The sequence below is a fragment of the Esox lucius genome, chromosome 2, assembly GCF_011004845.1.
Source record: "Esox lucius isolate fEsoLuc1 chromosome 2, fEsoLuc1.pri, whole genome shotgun sequence".
NCBI lineage: Eukaryota > Metazoa > Chordata > Actinopteri > Esociformes > Esocidae > Esox > Esox lucius.
In genome coordinates, this window is record NC_047570.1 from 7,315,645 (window position 1) to 7,334,509 (window position 18,865).

An 18,865-nucleotide genomic window follows, 5' to 3' on the forward strand; every position below is an offset into this window, starting at 1 on the left:
CACATCTTAACATAGTACCCACTTTTATGTCACTGCTAGACTATGTTAATGTGCAATACACGTATGCCTCCGGGTCAGTACTGAAACCTCTGGATGCAGTTTACCATGCAGCCCTGTGTTTTGTCATTTTCTTTTATATACTACAGCCGGCTGGGACTTATTGACCTCTACAACAGATAGACAATGGTTGATATTTATATTTAAGCCAATCTTACCTAAAATAGTTGGAAAATCAATAGTTTTCAATCTTTCTCTCAAGATCCGCTAGTCCTGGAGATAACACAAGTCTATTCATAGTTGGGTAGAACTTCTTTAGAGTATAATACCCATCACTCATTGATTTGATGTTTTGGTAACTTAAAGACATTTTAAATAACACTTTATTTTAAGAGTCCCAAAAGTGAATCTGTAGATGCTCTACAGATGATCAACTGACTATCAGACTATCTACTAACCCTAACCATTAACTTTATTCTATATATATTAATTTACTGCATAGGCTGTATGTATTTGTTTCCCCACTTAGTGACAGATGATATTTCTACTCCTATTTACTATCACCTTCTTGAAATACATTAGCGCAAAGGGTCCAGAGGGCAATGACCTCCTGCTTTTTTATCCAGCGTGTTTTCAAGATTTTGAGATGGAATCAAGGAGAAGATTCGTGAAGTCAGTAATTGAGATCTTCCCATGCTAAATCGCAGCGCTAACTGAATGAGTAGTCTAACGCGTTGGAAAGGATGAATAAATTCGTTGTGCGTCATCTCGTGGATATTTACGGTAGAAGGGGGGGCTACTGAAACGTGGCTAGCTGAATTTATGTCAATTTTGTTTGCAGCTCGCTCCGCTCTGTACAGCCCTGAGCATTGCCAGCCGGACTGGGCAGAATACACCGCCGCCAGTTCTCTTTGGAATCACCTCTGCGCATTCATTGCAAATATAACCGCACAGCCCGAGGGTATTCCCCAGCGATTCAAATGGATTATTGTCAGGTTGCGTAGACTGCATTTATCACCTATTCATTTCGGTAGTTGTGGCTGGTACCCATCCAGCCTGAAGGTCACAAGCGGAGCGTTGAATTTAGGCTGGAAAGACAACGGACTCGCAGCTCAGCAACCTCCGCGTCCGCCGCGCCCCTTCAGGACCTCCTCCAGGTAAATGTTTTGGAGCTTTTCATCGATAAAAATTGTGTACATTGATTCGATTGAGCAATTGTTGAAGGCGATGCTTTTACTAAGTTGCATAGCTTATTGCAACGTTATTGTGATTTTTTTTATGGAAGGCTATATTGTCCATAAAGCTTTTGTCTAAAATATCAGACTGAACATCAATGCAATTAGTAAACATTGTCAGCCTGTTTTAATCATTATATGCGTATTGAATAAGTATATTTAGAAAAAGTAGGCTATGTTGGTTAATGTATTTGTAATTTTATTTGTAGTAATCATTCCCTACATTTTCATCAGAAATCTCATATAGGTAAACGGCATAAAGCTACAACAACCTACGTGATGTTACATGTGACACAACTTACATTAATGTTCCTCAATTAGCATAGACTTGATAATAGTGATTATATTGCTATTAATCATTAGTTAGCCTAGCCTATGAAATTAATACTTTACAGGTATGCCCTTGTGATGATAGTTTTCTGTCTCTGCATCGAATTTAATAATAAAAAAAATCTAATCCCATACTATGTACTATAAAAAGATAAATATATGCCCAGATGGATATACATATCAATAAAGGGTTTTATCAATAAGGGGTTTAATCTTAATAGACTTGTATTAGGCTAGGCCTAAATAAGTCAAATTTGTTATTCTTGTGCATATAAAATAAACATCATTTGGATGATTGTTGCTAAATTGTTTGAGGTAAAAATCATACTATACTTAATGTAATAATGTTTTTTTTTTGTGTACATATCTGTACATGAGTCATGACAATAACGTGGAATTGTATTGCGAATTGTAAGACTCCCACCGCTCCTCCCAAGACAATGTAAGTGAAGTAGTAAGCAAAAACCTTTGGTTGTAGTCTATTTTTCTGTCGCGGATTAACGAGCATGTTTCTCCCAGCTAATGAAACCGTGTCTGCTCTTATCTTGGTAGTCATAAACAGCTCCTACAGAGCGGATAATACATTTGTTGGATATGTCTGTTCAACAGAATGCAACATCTTGGAAAGGAGTGATGTCCACTTGGATGTTTCTTCTGCGTAGTTTGTTTATAAGCTTGCGCATCGTTCCATAGAGTCAGATGAAAGATAAATAGAACAAAACTCATGCATGCTAGGCAAAAAAGAAAAAAATCTCGTCAATAAAGGAATGGTTTTAACTGCTATTGACTCTACTTATAATGCATGGAATGTGTCCAACGCTGTCAACAAACTTGTTCAAAATTATTTCCCCCAGGTAATGCCACTTAAATGACTCAAAGTTGTGGGCTCAGTTTTGCCACCATGGCTGGGAAAGAAATGTAATTATTTCACTGCATTTGAGTGCAACTATTTGGGTATTTTGTTTTTGTTAGAAAGTGAATCTCTGATGAATAGTAAGCCAATTTCGTCGAAACTAGCTTTGATGTAAAGATTACTGTATGAGCTTATTCTTAACCTTTAGCATAGCTGGTAATTTTTTTCTCTCTGTCGATTATTTCAGCATTGTACTGTGCGACTGTGTGTGCGCTTGTGGTGCCTTTGATGGAGGGGGTAGGTAGCCTAAATAAACTGTCAGATGTGGTTACCATGACAATGACCATGTATTTGATTGGAAATTTAAACCATGCAGTAGCTCTCTGAGAGAATATGAGCCATGGAGACAAAAGACAACATGTAACACACTGGACTTGTCAATTGTCAGAGTTGCCATGCATGCTATGTGAGGTTCCAGGGTCTGTTGTCTCTCTGCACACAGCTGTTTGTTGGAACCCCCCCCCCCCCACCACCACCACTGAGGGGGTGGATTTGTTATCATAGCTGAATGCTTGCTGAGAGTGATTATTGGTATGACTTGAGCGATGCAGAGACATTATTATTAGTATTATTATACTCTGTCTGTTTACTGTACTGCCAATGAGTGTCTGTGTGCCCTTGTCATCAATGAACAGCACAGAGACAAAGACCACTTTCTCACTGGCTGCCACACACTGAATCCTTCTGGACAATTCGAAGCATCAGTTGCCCGGCACAAATTGCATGCCAACCTGTGATGTCTTCAAGTGAGCATCGGTCTAAAAAAGTGAGAAAAATTAAGTTGGAAAGGACAGTGGAGGTACAGTAATGCTAGCTTCACCCACACCCCATTACCCCAGGACATTATTAGCATGGCATGGCCCTCATGAATCACCTCTCTCTGTTTTTGGGAGGACTGTGGCTCAGCCTATATTCACTGTCACTCAGGTTTCTCAACACCTGTGAACAGGTTTGCTGAATTCCTTTTTTTGTAACAGCCTAAATTGAGTGGTTTATCAGTGCTGGTTGTGTTAGAGTTTGACAGGTCGAGGGTCAGTGGATGAGAGGGCCATTTTGACAGAGATGTTCATTGTATTTGACAGTGACATTTCATACATTTCCAACTGTCTTCTCTATAGACAGCCACACTTGCTATATTTGATCGAATTCAACAGCAGATCCCTGCACTTTTCTGGATGACTGATGAAGAGGGATATAAATGGCTCTTCTGAAATGGCCCTTATTGCCAATGATGATCTCTGATGTATGCATACTGTGTGTGTATATATATACTTTCAGTATGTCTGTATCTAGTGGCTTTGTAATTATTGGAAGGAAAATCTAACAATTACCCTGAGGTTAAAATATAGAGACTCAAATTTTCTTTGAGATTACTTGTGCATGTATTGATTCCACCATTTAGAAATGACAAAACATCATACACAGCCCCCTTATTTTAGGGCACCTACAGTTTTGGGACAGATGTATAGAATTGTCCGGATTAAACACCTAAGGTTGGTATGTATGTTTAGTCAATTATTTTACATTGAGTAACTGCCTGAAGTCCGAAACTCATTGGCCGAACCAGATACTGGCTATATCTATGGTAGTGTTTGCCTGGGCTATAATGCAGCTTTCTTTAGTTCTCGTTTGTTTTGATGTCTTTTAGGTTTTAGTCTTCTGCAAATGAAAGACATGTTTAATTGGATTTGAATCTGGAGATTAACTTGGCCTGTTAAGAGCTTTGCTCTTCTTTTTTTGGCACTGAAAACTCCCTAGTTGATATGGTATTACGTGTTAGGTCATTATCTTGCTTCATTGAAGTGCTATCCAATGAGAATTTGCTTGTACCATAGAAGACAGATATGGACTCCATTCACTGCTGCTGTCAGCAGTTACATCATCAACTAAAAGAAGTGAGCCAATTCTAGTGGCGGTTATACATGCTTATAACATAACACCCCCTCCGATATATTCTTTCATGATAGATAATGTGGTATGCTCTAGATCTTTGATTTTTGGTCTCCAAGAACCTTTTCCAGAACTCTATCAAACAGTTACCTGGCACTCTTGGTTTTGAAGGTAATATTTTTATGAAATATTATTTTTGTCCCATCCTGAGCACAGTATACCATCGTGCACAGTTTACTATTGTATGAGCATCAGAGCAGAGCAACAACATCCTGCACCCGACGGTTAGAATATCAAGCCTTGGAGTCAGGTCCGAGAACTGTAACTGGCTGTGTCACAATTATTTTTTTTTTATGTAATACTTTACAGAGTTAAAGAATATTATAATGTGGAGCACCCTGAGAAATGGTTAGCGATTAAGTAAATATAGAGAACAACTAATATTTAAAAAAAATCTTATTTTCATATTATTGTTGTTAATTGTCTTATGCTCATTAGCTTTGGACAGGGATTGTGTTATAAATCCAACCACACTATATTTTCCATCCCCCCACTGTAATGTAAAAGGGATACTTTTTGCAGAAAAACTATTCGGTGCCGCAGTGAATGTATTGTACGGAATACTCAGGAGATTTTATAAAGTTACAAATGTGAAATCATGGGCCACTGTGTGCTGCATCCAGCAAAACTATATTTTCTACCACCTCTTTAACCCCCAATGCAACACACTATACTGTACATGGAATTTATATTGCCTCATTAATTAGTAGCTAGTGGCTTTTATTACGAGTCTGGGAGGCGGATAATCATCAGTTTTAGAGAATGTTTAATTGAGAGTGAGTACTTAGGTTATTATTAGAGAAAGATGTTCAAACAGTATTGTCAAATAATGCTAAGAAAATAAAGTTGACCATCAAGAGCGACTGGTGAACAGGGAGGGCGTTTAAAAAATTCATTCATCGTGCCTTTAGTGTTGTTGATGCCTGCGCGCAACACCCCTCCCCCACTGTTGGGGGGCGGGGCGGGGTTAGGGAAAACACTGAACAGACAAGTGTATGCATGTATATTACTCTTTTCAAGCAATCAATTATTGCTCAAATAAATAATATGTATAGCTAGTTAGCATTCACTTATGAATAATACTGGCAGTGGCAAGCATGAGTTTAAACTATGAAGTATGACAGAAATGAACAATGGAATATCGATTGCAATTAAAGCTGTATTCTATACTGAAAAAACTATAATTTGACAGGTTGACAGAAAATATAACTAAGTTGATAGCTAGAACAATTACTAGCTAACTAGGGATTCTAATTCACAATTGGAGAAATAAGAGCGAGAGATGTCTCCCCTATCCAGAACTAACCATAAACATATGAAGGTTACTAATAGAATAATCTAACAATCCCTTGTAAACATTGCCGAGTTTGCCTTGCTTGTTAGCTAGCTAGTTAGCAACAGTTACTATGTCATCTCAGCAGTTGGTAATTATTTCCAATAACTGTTTTAAGCTAATGGCCAATGCTAAAAATGAGGCAGCTAGTTAATTTACAGTGGATATATAAAGTCTACACACACCTGTTAAAATGCCAGGATTTGTGATGTAAAAGAATGAGACAAAGATAAATCATGTCAGAACCTTTTCCACTTTTAATGTGACCTATAATGTGAACAATTCAATTGAAAAACAAACTGAAATCTTCAAGGGGAAAAAATAAAAACCTTACAATACTTGGTTGCATAAGTGTGCACACCCTCTTATAACTGGGGATGTGGCTGTGTTCAGAATTAACCAATCACATTCAAACTAATTTTAAATAGAAGTCAGTACACACCTGCCATCATTTAAAGTGACTCTGATTAATCACAAATAATGTTCAGCTGTTCTAGTAGCATTTTCCTGACATTTTCTTAGTTGCATCTCAGAGCAAAAGCCATGGTCCGCAGAGAGCTTCCAAAAACATTAGATATACATTGGAACACAGTGAAGACAGTCATTATCAAGTGGAGAAAATATGGCACAACAGAGACATTACCAAGAACTGGATGTCCCTCCAAAATGTATGAATTTTGGTCTGATGAAACCAAGGTTGAACTTTTTGGCCATAATTCCAAAAGGTATGTTTGGCGCAAAAACAACACTGCACATCACCAAAAGAACACCATACCAACAGTGAAGCATGGTGGTGGCAGCATCATGCTTTGGGGCTGTTTTTCCTCAGCTGGAACCGGGGCCTTAGTCAGGGTGGAGGGAAATATGAATAGTTCCAAATACCAGGCAATTTCGGCACAAAACCTTCAGGCGTCCGTTAGAAAGCTGAAGAGGAAGTTCACCTTTCAGCACGACAATGACCCAAAGCACACATCCAAATCCACAAAAGCCTAGCTTCACCAGAAGAAGATTAACGTTTTTGAATTGCCCAGACAGAACCCAGACCTGAATCCAATTGAACATCTGTGGGGTGATCTGAAGAGGGCTGTCCACAGGAGATGTCCTCACAATCTGATGGATTTGGAGCACTTTTGCAAAGAAGAGTGGGCAAATATTGCCACGTCAGGATGTGCCATTCTAATATAATTCTACCCAAAAAGACTGCTGAGTGCTATAATAAAATCAAAAGGTGCTTCAACAAAGTATTAGTTTAAGGGTGTGCACACTTATTCAACAGGTTATATGTGAGTTTTTTTTCCAAAGATTTCAGTTTGTTTTTCAATTTAATTGTTCATGTTATAGGTCACATTAAAGTTGGAAAAAGTTCTGACATGATTTATCTTTGTCTCATTCTTTTACATCACAAGAACTTGGGCATTTTCACTTAGGGGTGTACTCAGTTTTGTTGCCAGGGATTTAGAAATTAATGGCTGTGTGTTGTGTTATTTTGAGGGGACAGCACATTTACACTGTTATACAAGCTATACACTCACTACTTTACATTGTAGCAAAGTGTAATTTCTTTAGTGTTGTCACATGAAAAGATATACTCTCAAATATTGACAGAAATGTGAGGGGTGTACTCAGTTTTGTGAGATATTGTATATTTATAAAAAGAAACACTATAAAAAAATGACTTTATTTCGACCCTCAGGTGCCTAAGACTTTTGCACAGTACTGTATACCACTGAACGTTTATCATTAATCTACAAAGAGACAGTTTGGGATGTTAAAACATCTGGCATCTGACTACTTTTGCTGAAACCGATTTCTGTGCAGCCTGTTTGGCATTAGGATCTGGGTCTGCTGTGAAGTGGCACATGAATTGCAATGATTGCGTAAAGTTACCGTAGGGCAACGCATCAATGCAGTATGTTTGCACAAGGCTTTACATGTTGAGCATAAGAGTGACAGAGTTGGCAGATTTTCTATTTCTCCGTAATGAAAACTTTGAGGAAAATGCATCCCCATCCAATACATTTATTCTAATAGTGATGTTGTCTGTGCACTTTAGTTAAAGCTGCCTGCTGTGAGATTCTTAGTGATGTTTTATTGCTCCCTATTTCTAGTTGTTAGTCTCTATGTTTGACTGGTTCATTAAGCACACTGTGGAATTACGGATACATTCTAAAATAATAAATATAACAATATTTCAAGTTATTTTAAATAGAGCATTGCACAAGATTCTTTTTTTATTAAACAACTACAGTGCTGGATTTTTTAAAATCTGATTAATCAATTAATTGAATTAATTAATCATCAAAATTGTTAATTGCAGCCCTACAATGTTATAATAATAAATACTTTTTTTATTTGATAAAGAAATACAGAAAATAGATTTTAATATGAATCCAAAGTGAATCATGCAATTCAATTGAGACACTACAGTGTGTGTTTAGGGTACAGCCTGGTCACTCCCACTGAAGGTCTGCACATGCACACACTCACACACCAACAAACACACAAACACACTTAAATTCGGGTTCTGGGAGATTACAGGAGTAATGGGAAAGCACATCTGTGCTGTCCTCCTACTCCACGGCAACCATCCATGTTTATACCCATGGTCTGTTGGCAGAAATGGTGGTGTGTGTGCGCGAGTGTGTGTGTGAGCTGGCAGAGATGACCTGCATGGTGCCTCTCCCCTTCAGAGAGGAGTGTGTGTGCGGGTGTGTGTGGTTGGTCTGCTGCAGTGGGTTTAATAGCATTTTCTATGATCGATATGCTCCTGTCTCACTGTGAAATGAGTCAGAAAGGGCAATGTGGAGCCAGACTGCTGCTGTTGCTATGTCGGCGGGGGGGTCACACTGTTGCCATCAGTGTGAAACAATGTTTTTTCCATCCATGTCACTGCGTAGAGGCGTTGGACTCCTGTCATGGCTTGTGGACACTTCGCGTGCCTTGTCTGTCTAATATGTTTTTGCAGGCATCCACACATATAGGTATGAGAGGGAGTTCCTTGTCTTGCTTCTTTGGGAAAGTCTCGGTATGTTTATGCACAGTACCTGTCAAAGGTTTGGGCGCACCTCCTCATTCAAGGATATTTAGTTATTTTTACTATTTTCCACATTTGAGAATAATAGTGAAAACCTCAACACTTTGAAATAACACATGGAATCATGTTGTAACCCAAAAAGTGTTTAACATATCAAAATACAAATACATGTACGTTCAACCAGCTTCATGATCTAGTCACCTGTGATTGTGCTAGCCAGGTCATCTGAGGCAGCATTGTCACTCTACTTGGTCAAATAGCCCTAACACAAGTTGTGTTTCAGGTCATTGTCCTGTTGAAAAACTAATTATAGTCCCACTAAGCGCAAAGCAGATGGGATGGCGTATCACTGCAGAATGCTGTGGTAGCCATGTTTGTTGAGTGTGCCCTGAATTGTAAATAAATCAAAGTGCCACCAGCAAAGCGCCATCACACCACCTCCCCCATGCTTCACGGTGGGAACAACACATGTGGAGGTCGTACGTTCTCACACTCTGCATCTCACAAAGACACAGCAAGTCTCTTCTTTTTATTGATGTCCTTCAGTGGTGTTTTTCTTTGCATCATTTCCACCGTAAATACCTAATTCACGCAGTCACCTCTGATCAGTTGATGTTGACAAATGTTACGTGAACTCTGTGAAGTATTTATTTGGGCTGCAATCTGAGGTGCAGTTAATTGCCGATTTCTGAGGCAGGTAACTGTAATGAACTTATCCTCTCCAGGCGTGGTACTCTGGGTCTTCCTATCCTGCAGCGGTCCTCATGAGAGACGATTTCATCATAGTGCTTGATGTTTTTTGTAACTGCACTTGAAGAAATGTTCAAAGTTATTTTCCAGATTGACTGACCATCATGTCATAAAGTAATGATGGACTGATCTCTTTGCTTATTTGAGCTGTTCCTCCCATTATATGGACTGCAACACTACATATTGATGGTCTTGTGTGTACCCTAACATGTTAAGAAATCCCTCAAATTAACTTTTAACAAGGCATAAATGCATTCCAGGTGACTACCTCATGAAACTGGTTGAGAGAATGCCAAGAGTGGGCAAAGCTGTCATGAAGGCCAAGGGTGGCTACTTTGAATAATCAAAAATATAAATGTTTGGATTTATTTAACACTTTCTTTTGTTTCTACATGATTCCATGTGTTATTTTATAGTTTTGATATCTTCATTATTCTACAATGTGGAACATTTTAAAATGAAAAATTACCCTTGAATAAGTAGGTGTCGCCAAACCTTTGATTGGTACTGTATATGTGTGCATATTTATGAGGAGAGACCGAGAGACAAACACACACACAGCCACACACACAGAGAGACACACACAGAGAAAAGATCCAGATGTCAAGAAAACAGATTGACTATCTTATTAGGCTTCACTCACAGAACCCACACACTTACACATATTTGGGACTGAAAAAGAGTTTCACAGGGAACTTCAACCTGACTGTGAACGAACTGAGAGATAAAGCAAAGAGGGCTTTTCATGCCATTAAAAATGTATCAAATTAGACATAGCAGTTATGATCTGGCTCAAAATATTCATATCTATAATTGCACCAGTTGCACTATATGACAGTGAAGTGTGGAGCCCACTTACAAAACTAGAATATGACAAATGGGACAAACACCCAATTGAATGCCTACATGCAGAACTCTGTAAGAGCATCCTGAGAGTCCAGTGAAAAACTCCAAACAACTCATGCAGAGCAGAACTAGGCCAATTCCCCCTTCTCATTAATATACAAAGAAGAGCCACCAAATGTTATACTCCTTTAAAAACAAACCAGCCGCACTCCTACCACCACAAGGCCCTCCAATGCAAGGAGGAAACCATAGAGAAGAGACCCCTTAGCCAGCTGATTGTGACACTAAGTCATCAAACCAATACCAAAACAGTAAAACATCAGGACCAATTTCAGTCTGGCCTAATCAAACATACAAAACAATAAGAAAATTATATCACCTATTGGAAAAAAGCCACAAAACAATCAACGCAAACTTCAATGCTACTTCGCCCTAATCAGACCATATACAATAGCAGCCCATCTGACCACTGTGACTGACTCTGTGAGCACCACCTGACCATAGAAACAGGTCATCACAGACAGGGCAGGTTTTGCTACCTCTGCCCAGGGAGAGAAGTAGAGACAGAGCAACGTGTTCTATTACACTGCAAAAACTATGCATATATACGGGAAATACTTTTCCCAAAATAAAAATAACAAAATTAAGTACTTTGAAAGAGCAACGGAAATGGAGCAAATGCAACCTATTCTAGGAGAAAAACCCAGTTGTGCCACATTAGTGTCAAAATATGTAACTTCCTTCCACATCCAAAGGGACAACCAGCTGAAAAATGAATCAGGATGAGGAAATGAATATCTGTACCTGGATTATTTCCACTAATTAGTAGTAACTGTAATTGGTGCTCACTGTGCTGTTTGTTTTCATTTTAATATATTTTTATGTTTGTTTTGGCAATGTATGTAGTTAAATATTCCATGCCATTTGAATGGAATTGAATTGAGAGACTGAGAGCGAGACAGAGGGAAATAAACAGAGCGAGAATACTGTGAAGGACCACATAAATCACCTGGAACATAGTGTGCTGTGTGATGAGGCCGGTACTGGAGCTAAGAGCTGTGCTTTACTCTGGGTTAGAGTGTAAGTAGACGTATTACCGTCCACACAGTAGCCACCGCATTAGCGTTCTGTGTGTGTTCACTCACGAGAGAGAAACTAACGCTATTAGGTCACAGAGCAAGTTTGACCTTTGAACCGTAACCAGCAGACAAACTGAGGGAGATGGATGCAGGTGGAGAGCGACAGGGAGAGACGGAGGAAGATGATGGATGGATACTGAAAAATGTATCTCCCGTAAAGCACCCCGTTGAGACCTGCTCCCAATATGGAAGTCACCTGTTTGAATTCAACGCCACCTCGAACCACATTACGTGCAAGATACTGTGTCTTACACAGACAGGCACAGATATGATCGAAATGTAAAGACACACAAGCGATAAAGCCTATAGATTATATGGTTGGTGGGGAGGACGGACAGTGTTTGTGCTGCATGGTTCCAGTGGAAGAACGCTGACTTGATGTTCTCTGTTTCTGCTGCTGCATCTGGGGACTGGAGCTTGGAGGGAGAAGGCCATGGTGGGAGTAGTCTGGTTCCGGTTGGTTGGCTCTGTCTCCAGGACTCAGCCAGGGCCCATCCACGCTCTGACAGGGAGGGAGAGAGCGAGTGAGCTAGAGTAAAGGGAAGGAGAGCGAGTGAGCTAGAGTAAAGGGAAGGAGAGCGAGTGAGCTAGAGTAGAGGAAAAGAAAGTCTGTAATTAGCACCAGGGGCCGTCTGCCGCATTCCACATCTGTAAATTACATAGTGCCTGTCTGTCTGTCTGCCTGTCTGCAGAGCCATTAGAGCATCCAGCCCTCTGCCCAGAGTCCCTTTTGTTAACTGGCTGAGCCTATCCAGACCCTTCCTCTCTTCCTCTTCTATACTCTTTCCATCTCTCTCTCTTTCAGTAGAAGCCAAAGAGACTTTTACTGGCAAGGGAAACGTATATGTCCATGAGATATGCTTTTGGTTTTGCATGTTTAAACCACATTTGGGTGTTGTAGCATTAACCAGACAGTTCTGTTCCCTGAGCATCTTTGTTTGGCTTAGTCACCTGGGCAAGCCACTAGTTTTAGTGGAGGGCCCAAAAACCCATTGCAGTGTGCTTTAAAACTTCTAACCACAAAAAACTCTACATATCTACAGCCATCTCATGTATTAGTGGCCAATATATGTGTTGTTAGTATCAACAGATTTACACTATAACAAGCAAATATATTTAACAGAACAGTTTAAATGGTACTGGCCAAAACAATAGTAAAACAGGAAGGTTTATCATTTGAAATGTGTGTAATTCCTGTATCACACAGTCGAGTGCAGGTTAGTACTCTGAACTGAAAGTCCAATGGAAATGGCTTAAAAACAAAGGTTAAATAGCTCACCTGCATTAAGCTGCTGCTACTCACACCTTACACAATGTGCTGGCTACTCTCTGTCCCATCATAGCCTGCTGTACCAGGCCTTTTCTCTCTCTTTCTCTTTTATTCTTCCCTCTGTCATTTCTCCCACTGCTTCCAGGATTTCCATCCACTCACTCATTCTTTCTCCAACCTGTCTTCGAGTCCCACCCTCCTTCTCATGTCTGCATTTGTGGTCAACTCAACTGGCAGCCAGAGCTGCGTTGCCGCTGTTTTTTTCCACATCACAGCCACAGCGTTTTTCGTGCTGTAATTTGGAGCGAAAGGCTCCCCTCCTCCGCTCGGTTCCCCCGGGCCTGGGCTTCATTGATTTGTTTTGATTTCAGCAACTCCAGTTCTCCAGAGTGAAAGCCTGGAGCCGGCCCGCGCCGAGCCAGGCCAGACAGGGAGCAGCCATGCAGCGGAACTCTCCCTCTCTGTCTCCATGTTTAGCCTGTATGACTTGCTGGCTTTCTCATGTAAAGACCCGACTATGTATGTTGGGGCAGAGACTTGCACATATTGTGAAGGGAGAAGGTCATCGCTGCTGTGAAATAGGAATATTTTCCAAGCTGTTACAACATCCCACTGCTCAGTTAAGTGCGAATGCACGCAAGTGCTTGTTGAAAGAGGCAAGCAGAAGTAGAATATTTTGTGTAGATTAAACAGGATTAAACAGTTTTGCATGTTTTTTAGGCTGGGAGAAGGACAGCTAAGTGTTTTTAAGAATGTGGAAGGAGAATGCATGTTTGTGAGTCTGTGGATGGGCAGTTTTGGACGGCAGGTAATCTACCAGTACACACAAGGTTGCTGGCTAGGAAAATCTTTCGTTCTGTGCCAAAGCAAGAAAGTTGACCCTAATTGTCTCCCTGGTTGTTTGCTGTAAATGAGAATGTGTTCTCTGTGAAATTACTTGGTAAAATAATGTCAAAAAAAGTCTGAAAAGACAAAAGTGTTTGCAGGTGTGTTGGTTTCGTGAATCTGAATACAATTGAGAGCCTAGTTCCACTCTTAAATTGAAGTATCTTATCCAGAGCGACTCACTGCAGTGAGTGCGTACATTTTCCAATGTTTTTGTGCTGGCCTGCTATGGCAAGCGAAGCCACAACCCCAGGGTCGCAAGCGTTGTGCTCTTGCGTAGTGCGCTACGCTCGCTCCTACATGTGTGCTTCGTCGTCATGCTGGAGTGTGTCCCTGTGCGCCCTCTCTTCATGTCCATGTCTGAGGCGACGCTAATGGGATAGCTGTCTGGGAAGATGGATGGGCCAGGCTGAGATGGTGACCGTGTCACAGGGGGCTGTCAGAGGTCTGTCTGAGGAGTCTGCACTCCCCGCCCGCCTGATGGAGCACCTTCTCTGATTGGGTGCCACCGAGAGTGAGCACACAGGGACCACTCGATCTCTCTTTCTCTCTTTTTCTCCCTGTCTCTGTCTCTCTCTCCTATTCCTCTCACTCCCTCACGGTCTCTCTCTCTCTGATAGTCTTTGTCTTTGTCCCTGGCCTGCACTAGTATGACTTAATGAAGATGGATGTCAAAACTGTACCCATTGCCCACCGTTCGTCACTCGCCAACCGTTCAACAGCCTCCCTGTCCAGTCTGTTGGAAAATGGAAGTGGTGGACAGTGAGTCCAGTTGAATTTTTCCGGAGATTCAGGGACTTTATGGGATTTTCCACCAGGGACAACTCACGGTTGGGACATAGTGTGCAGAGTCGTGTGTGAACTGTGTAGACATACTGGCTCCTTTTTGTTATGTTCGCTGAAGGGGCATGGTCCATTCTGCTCCTGTCTACCTATGCCTTCATCTGAATGGACAGAAGGTTGAGCTAGGACAAGGAACCGAAAATGATCCAACTCCAAAAAATGTTGGGCTATTTTCGCAGACATGGATTAAGCCTAGTCTAGGACTAATAAATCCAGTTTAATAGAAAACTCCATTGAGCTTGTTGTATTAGTCCTAGACTAGGTTTGATCGGTGTCTGAGAAACCGGCCCATAACCACTTATCGCAGGCATTTTGTTGACATTATGTACGATAAGTTGCGTATACTAGTGAAGGTTAGTGAAGTACCCCCCTTAATATTGGGAATGAATTAACCAAGCCTATTCAACTAGCCGTCGATTAGAAGGAATGAATGTTGTTACCCTGGCGGGATTCAATCTGCGGTTTCCTATGTGACAGACTGTGTCTTTAACCACTACGTTATTTAAACACTGGGTGTTGTTGCACATTATACGTGTGTAGAGATGTGGTGTCTGTCTACTTCCTGCATTTTCTAATGATCTCATAGCCTTTTTCAACTAATTGGTCTGTCAAACCAATTAGTTGAAACTCCATGGTTCTTGAAACTAGTACCCTACATTACCTATTACATCCAAACCAACAACCAGTAGAACTGGATTGCTACACTACATTTAACACGTGAAAATAGAGATTACTGTAGATGGCTAACTAATAGCTATACAGTATCTATAATGAAAACAATGACTCCAATCCCTCAATGGCTGGTTAGTTTTTTTAGAAAACAGTGACAGTTGAATAGCCAACCACTACACTATGTGAACTACACTATGTAAATCAAAATGTTCCTTGTCAGTGTAGTTCATCCATCACAGTATAACTGTAAACAGTTTTACTTTAGGCTTACTATAATGTAGCTACTGAAGCTTGTAGCTAGCAAAGTTTTACCCTATCCTGAACAAATCCTGTTGCCTACTTTGTTTGGTCCGTCGTGAGGACGACTATGTGGTCAACTATGTGGCAGTCCGCGTCTCTAACCACTACGCTATTTAACAATGGGGAGTCACTTACTTTCTTTTTAGGGTAACTAGTAATTTACATCTTGCAGTGTCTCCACTAACTACAACATTCTATGGATGATAGTGACAAACATCCATGCCTACTTCCTGGATATTATTCCTCATCTATCTGTTTATGGTGAGCATTTTTCAGATAGGTATGTTCACTGTATGTCTTCCTTTGTGTACCAGGCTGTTTGTGTTAACCAGGGCTTTCCATCTTGTTAATTATGTTACAAACTGTGGTTTTTGGTAAGCCTTAATTTAGTAGGTTTTGGCTGTCTGATAGGGCAACTTCACCAATCTGATGGTTCAGGTTTAAAATGGCCTCCTTTGAAATAACTTTTGTTGAGACCTCCCTGGTCCTCATGTTGACAGACACCCAGCAGAAGGAAAGCCTACAATCGACACTAGAATCTCTCATGCTTGCAAAAAATGATATGTTGGAACACATCTGCCTAACCAAAAACTACTGTCAAGACAGTTTTCCCAAGACATTTGGTGCCATTTAATAGGGTGACTATTTATAAAAGGTTTTGGCATTTTTAAATAGTGAAGACAACATGTACACACACATCCTCAGGTAAAAGCTGTAGGCTAAATACCTACTTTAACCTCATGGTACTGCAACAAAAGAAGCACTTGCTTAGTATAAGTACAGTAGTCCTGATACTCAATGTAAGGTTCTTTAATTAATGATTGTCAATTGGGCAATTGAATGCAACAACAATCAAACTAGATTAATTAAAGGGGTAATAGATAGAACATCTTCCCTACTAGCATCTATGGGATGCTAGTAATTACAAACTGTTCTTGAATCCGAGCCGGTACTTCTAGCACATTTGAGCTCAGAGGGATGGACAGCAGTTTTACTCTGGTTCATTCTGCCATCTTATTTTACTTCCTTTATGCACTGAAGAGTTGAGCTTGGGAGTGCTCTGAGCATTTACAGAGGGTCAGGCTAAACTTTAATAATTGATCCTGTTGACACTGAGATTCATCTGTGCACATGGGTGGGTGAGTGTGTGTTTGTTTCAGATATGAATTCACTTCTGCAAACTCAAAGTAATATCTTTTTCCCCAATCTTTTCACCTTGGTCTTGTCCAAGTCTTCTCTACACTGTTTATGGCTACCTGGCTGTCTGTGTGTCAGGCTGTCATTTTCTCCTAGCGCCTCTCTACATGTCTCTAACTATAGGATGCCTGTCAAGAGGAGGCAGGTTTAACCCATAGTTTCAGGTAATTGTGTGTATGCATGTTTGGCAATTTTCTTTCTCTATCATTTTGGGTCTTCAAATATGTTTTCCTGTTCTCATTTTCCTTCTGTGTTTGGCCCAGGTCTTGCTGTACATGTCAGTTGATCAATCTGTCCTCTTGTTCATTTAGCTGGTCAGCATTAAAAGACTATTTCTGACTTAAGGCTTTGGTTTATGTCAATAGTGGTGTTAGTGTTAGAATTTGGGTCACTCTTTTTCGGGTTTTGACATTAGGGGTTATGTTGAAGACGTGCCCTCAGTTTTAGAGGAGGTTATTTGAAGGCTTATTTTAATTTGAGTGGTGTCAGCAGAAAGGTTAAACTGTGTTTGATTGCTTGCAAAGACTATATATAATTAGAATAAATAAAAATAAAAATGAAAAAACATAATACAAATGAACAATAATGCCTTGTGAGGTAACTGATATCTAGTGTTGGTGGGCTGAGGGGATTTGATGTGCTATTCAGCTAATTGAAATATTCAGAGGTGTTTTCAACAGAACTGTCTTTCCAAGTCCTTAAAATCTCGATTGGATTTGAAGGATTCATGAAGGTTGAGTAGCCTTGGTTCTGTAGAGGTTGATGCTGGTGGTGTGTCCTCGTTCACACCATCTGTGGACTAGTTTCCTCGTTATCTGTTGATGTTGAATGCTAACCTGTTTTCAGATGCATTGCCCTGTTCAGACAAACTACTGCCTGTGGAGAACATGTTTACAGCCCAAGGCTGGGTGTCAAAACTATAAAAATAATTATTAAATTATTGAGGGATTTAGTAACGAGCCTGTATAGTGATACAGAGAGTTTTACATCTAGCATCCCCACTATAAAAGATTTAATGGAACTGTGTCAGCAGAGATTTTTTGATTTTCTGTAAGCGATTATTCTGATAGATAAAAAGGCTTTCCCAAAATTTTTCTCAATTAAATGTTAACTACAAAGTGCCCTTTTTCCAACTTGGCTTAATGATGTCTTGATTATTAATTAAAATTACTTGCAAACACTTTAATCACACTCTTGCTGGAGCACAATTTAATTAATAATTATTTATAAATTATATAAGAATATAGTGGGGAGAACAAGTATTTGATACACTGCCGATTTTGCAGGTTTTCCCACTTACAAAGCATGTAGAAGTCTGTAATTTTTATCATAGGTACTCTTCAACTGTGAGTGACGGAATCTAAAACAAAATCCAGAAAATCCCATTGTATGATTTTAAAGTAATTAATTTGCATTTTATTGCATTACATAAGTATCTGATACATCAGAAAAACAGAACTTAATATTTGGTACAGAAACATTTGTTTGCAATTACAGAGATCATACATTTCCTGTAGTTCTTGACCAGGTTTGCACACACTGCAGCAGGGATTTTGGCCCACTCCTCCATACAGACCATCTCCAGATCCTTCAGGTTTTGGGGCTGTCGCTGGGCAATACAGACTTTCAGCTCCCTCCAAAGATTTTCTATTGGGTTCAGGTCTGGAGACTGGCTAGGCCACTCCAGGACCTTGAGATGCTTCTTACGGAGCCACTCTTTAGTTGCTCTGGCTGTGTGTTTCAGGTCTGTTTCTTGACAGTTTCTCGCATAGGATTGCCTTCATTTCACAGAACAAGAATAGACTAATCAGATTCAGAAGAAAGTTATTTGTTTCTGGCCATTTTGCGAACCCACAATTGCTGATGCTTCAGATACACAATGAGCCTAAAGGACAGATATTGCTTCTTTAATCAGAACAACAGTTTTCAGCTGTGCTAACAATTACTAAATCGTTTTCTAATGATCTTATAGCCTTTTAAAGTGCCCATATTATGACTGCTTTTCAACAAGTTAAAATAGGTCTATAAGTTCCATAAAACATGTTTCTGAAGTTGTTTGCTCGAAATAGCTTGTAGGAAAAGATTCTTACCTCCCTCTATTACCCTCTGTTTCAGTCCCTTTCAAAGTTTTCTGTTTTATGCTGCTCATTGCATATTCATTAGCTGCTGCT

The 18,865-nt window shown here is 40.0% G+C and overlaps 1 protein-coding gene across 2 annotated transcripts in view; it reads left to right on the forward strand.

Annotated features, from left to right (window-relative positions):
* Window positions 1–857: 857 nt before the first annotated feature.
* Window positions 858–18,865, forward strand: part of dok4 (docking protein 4) — a 68,434-nt gene continuing 50,426 nt past the window's right edge. For both annotated transcript variants that reach the window (XM_020051933.2, XM_010891394.3), the window contains exon 1: window positions 858–1,154. The gene's annotated coding sequence lies outside the window, so the exon portion shown is untranslated. The remainder of the gene's footprint in view (window positions 1,155–18,865) is intronic.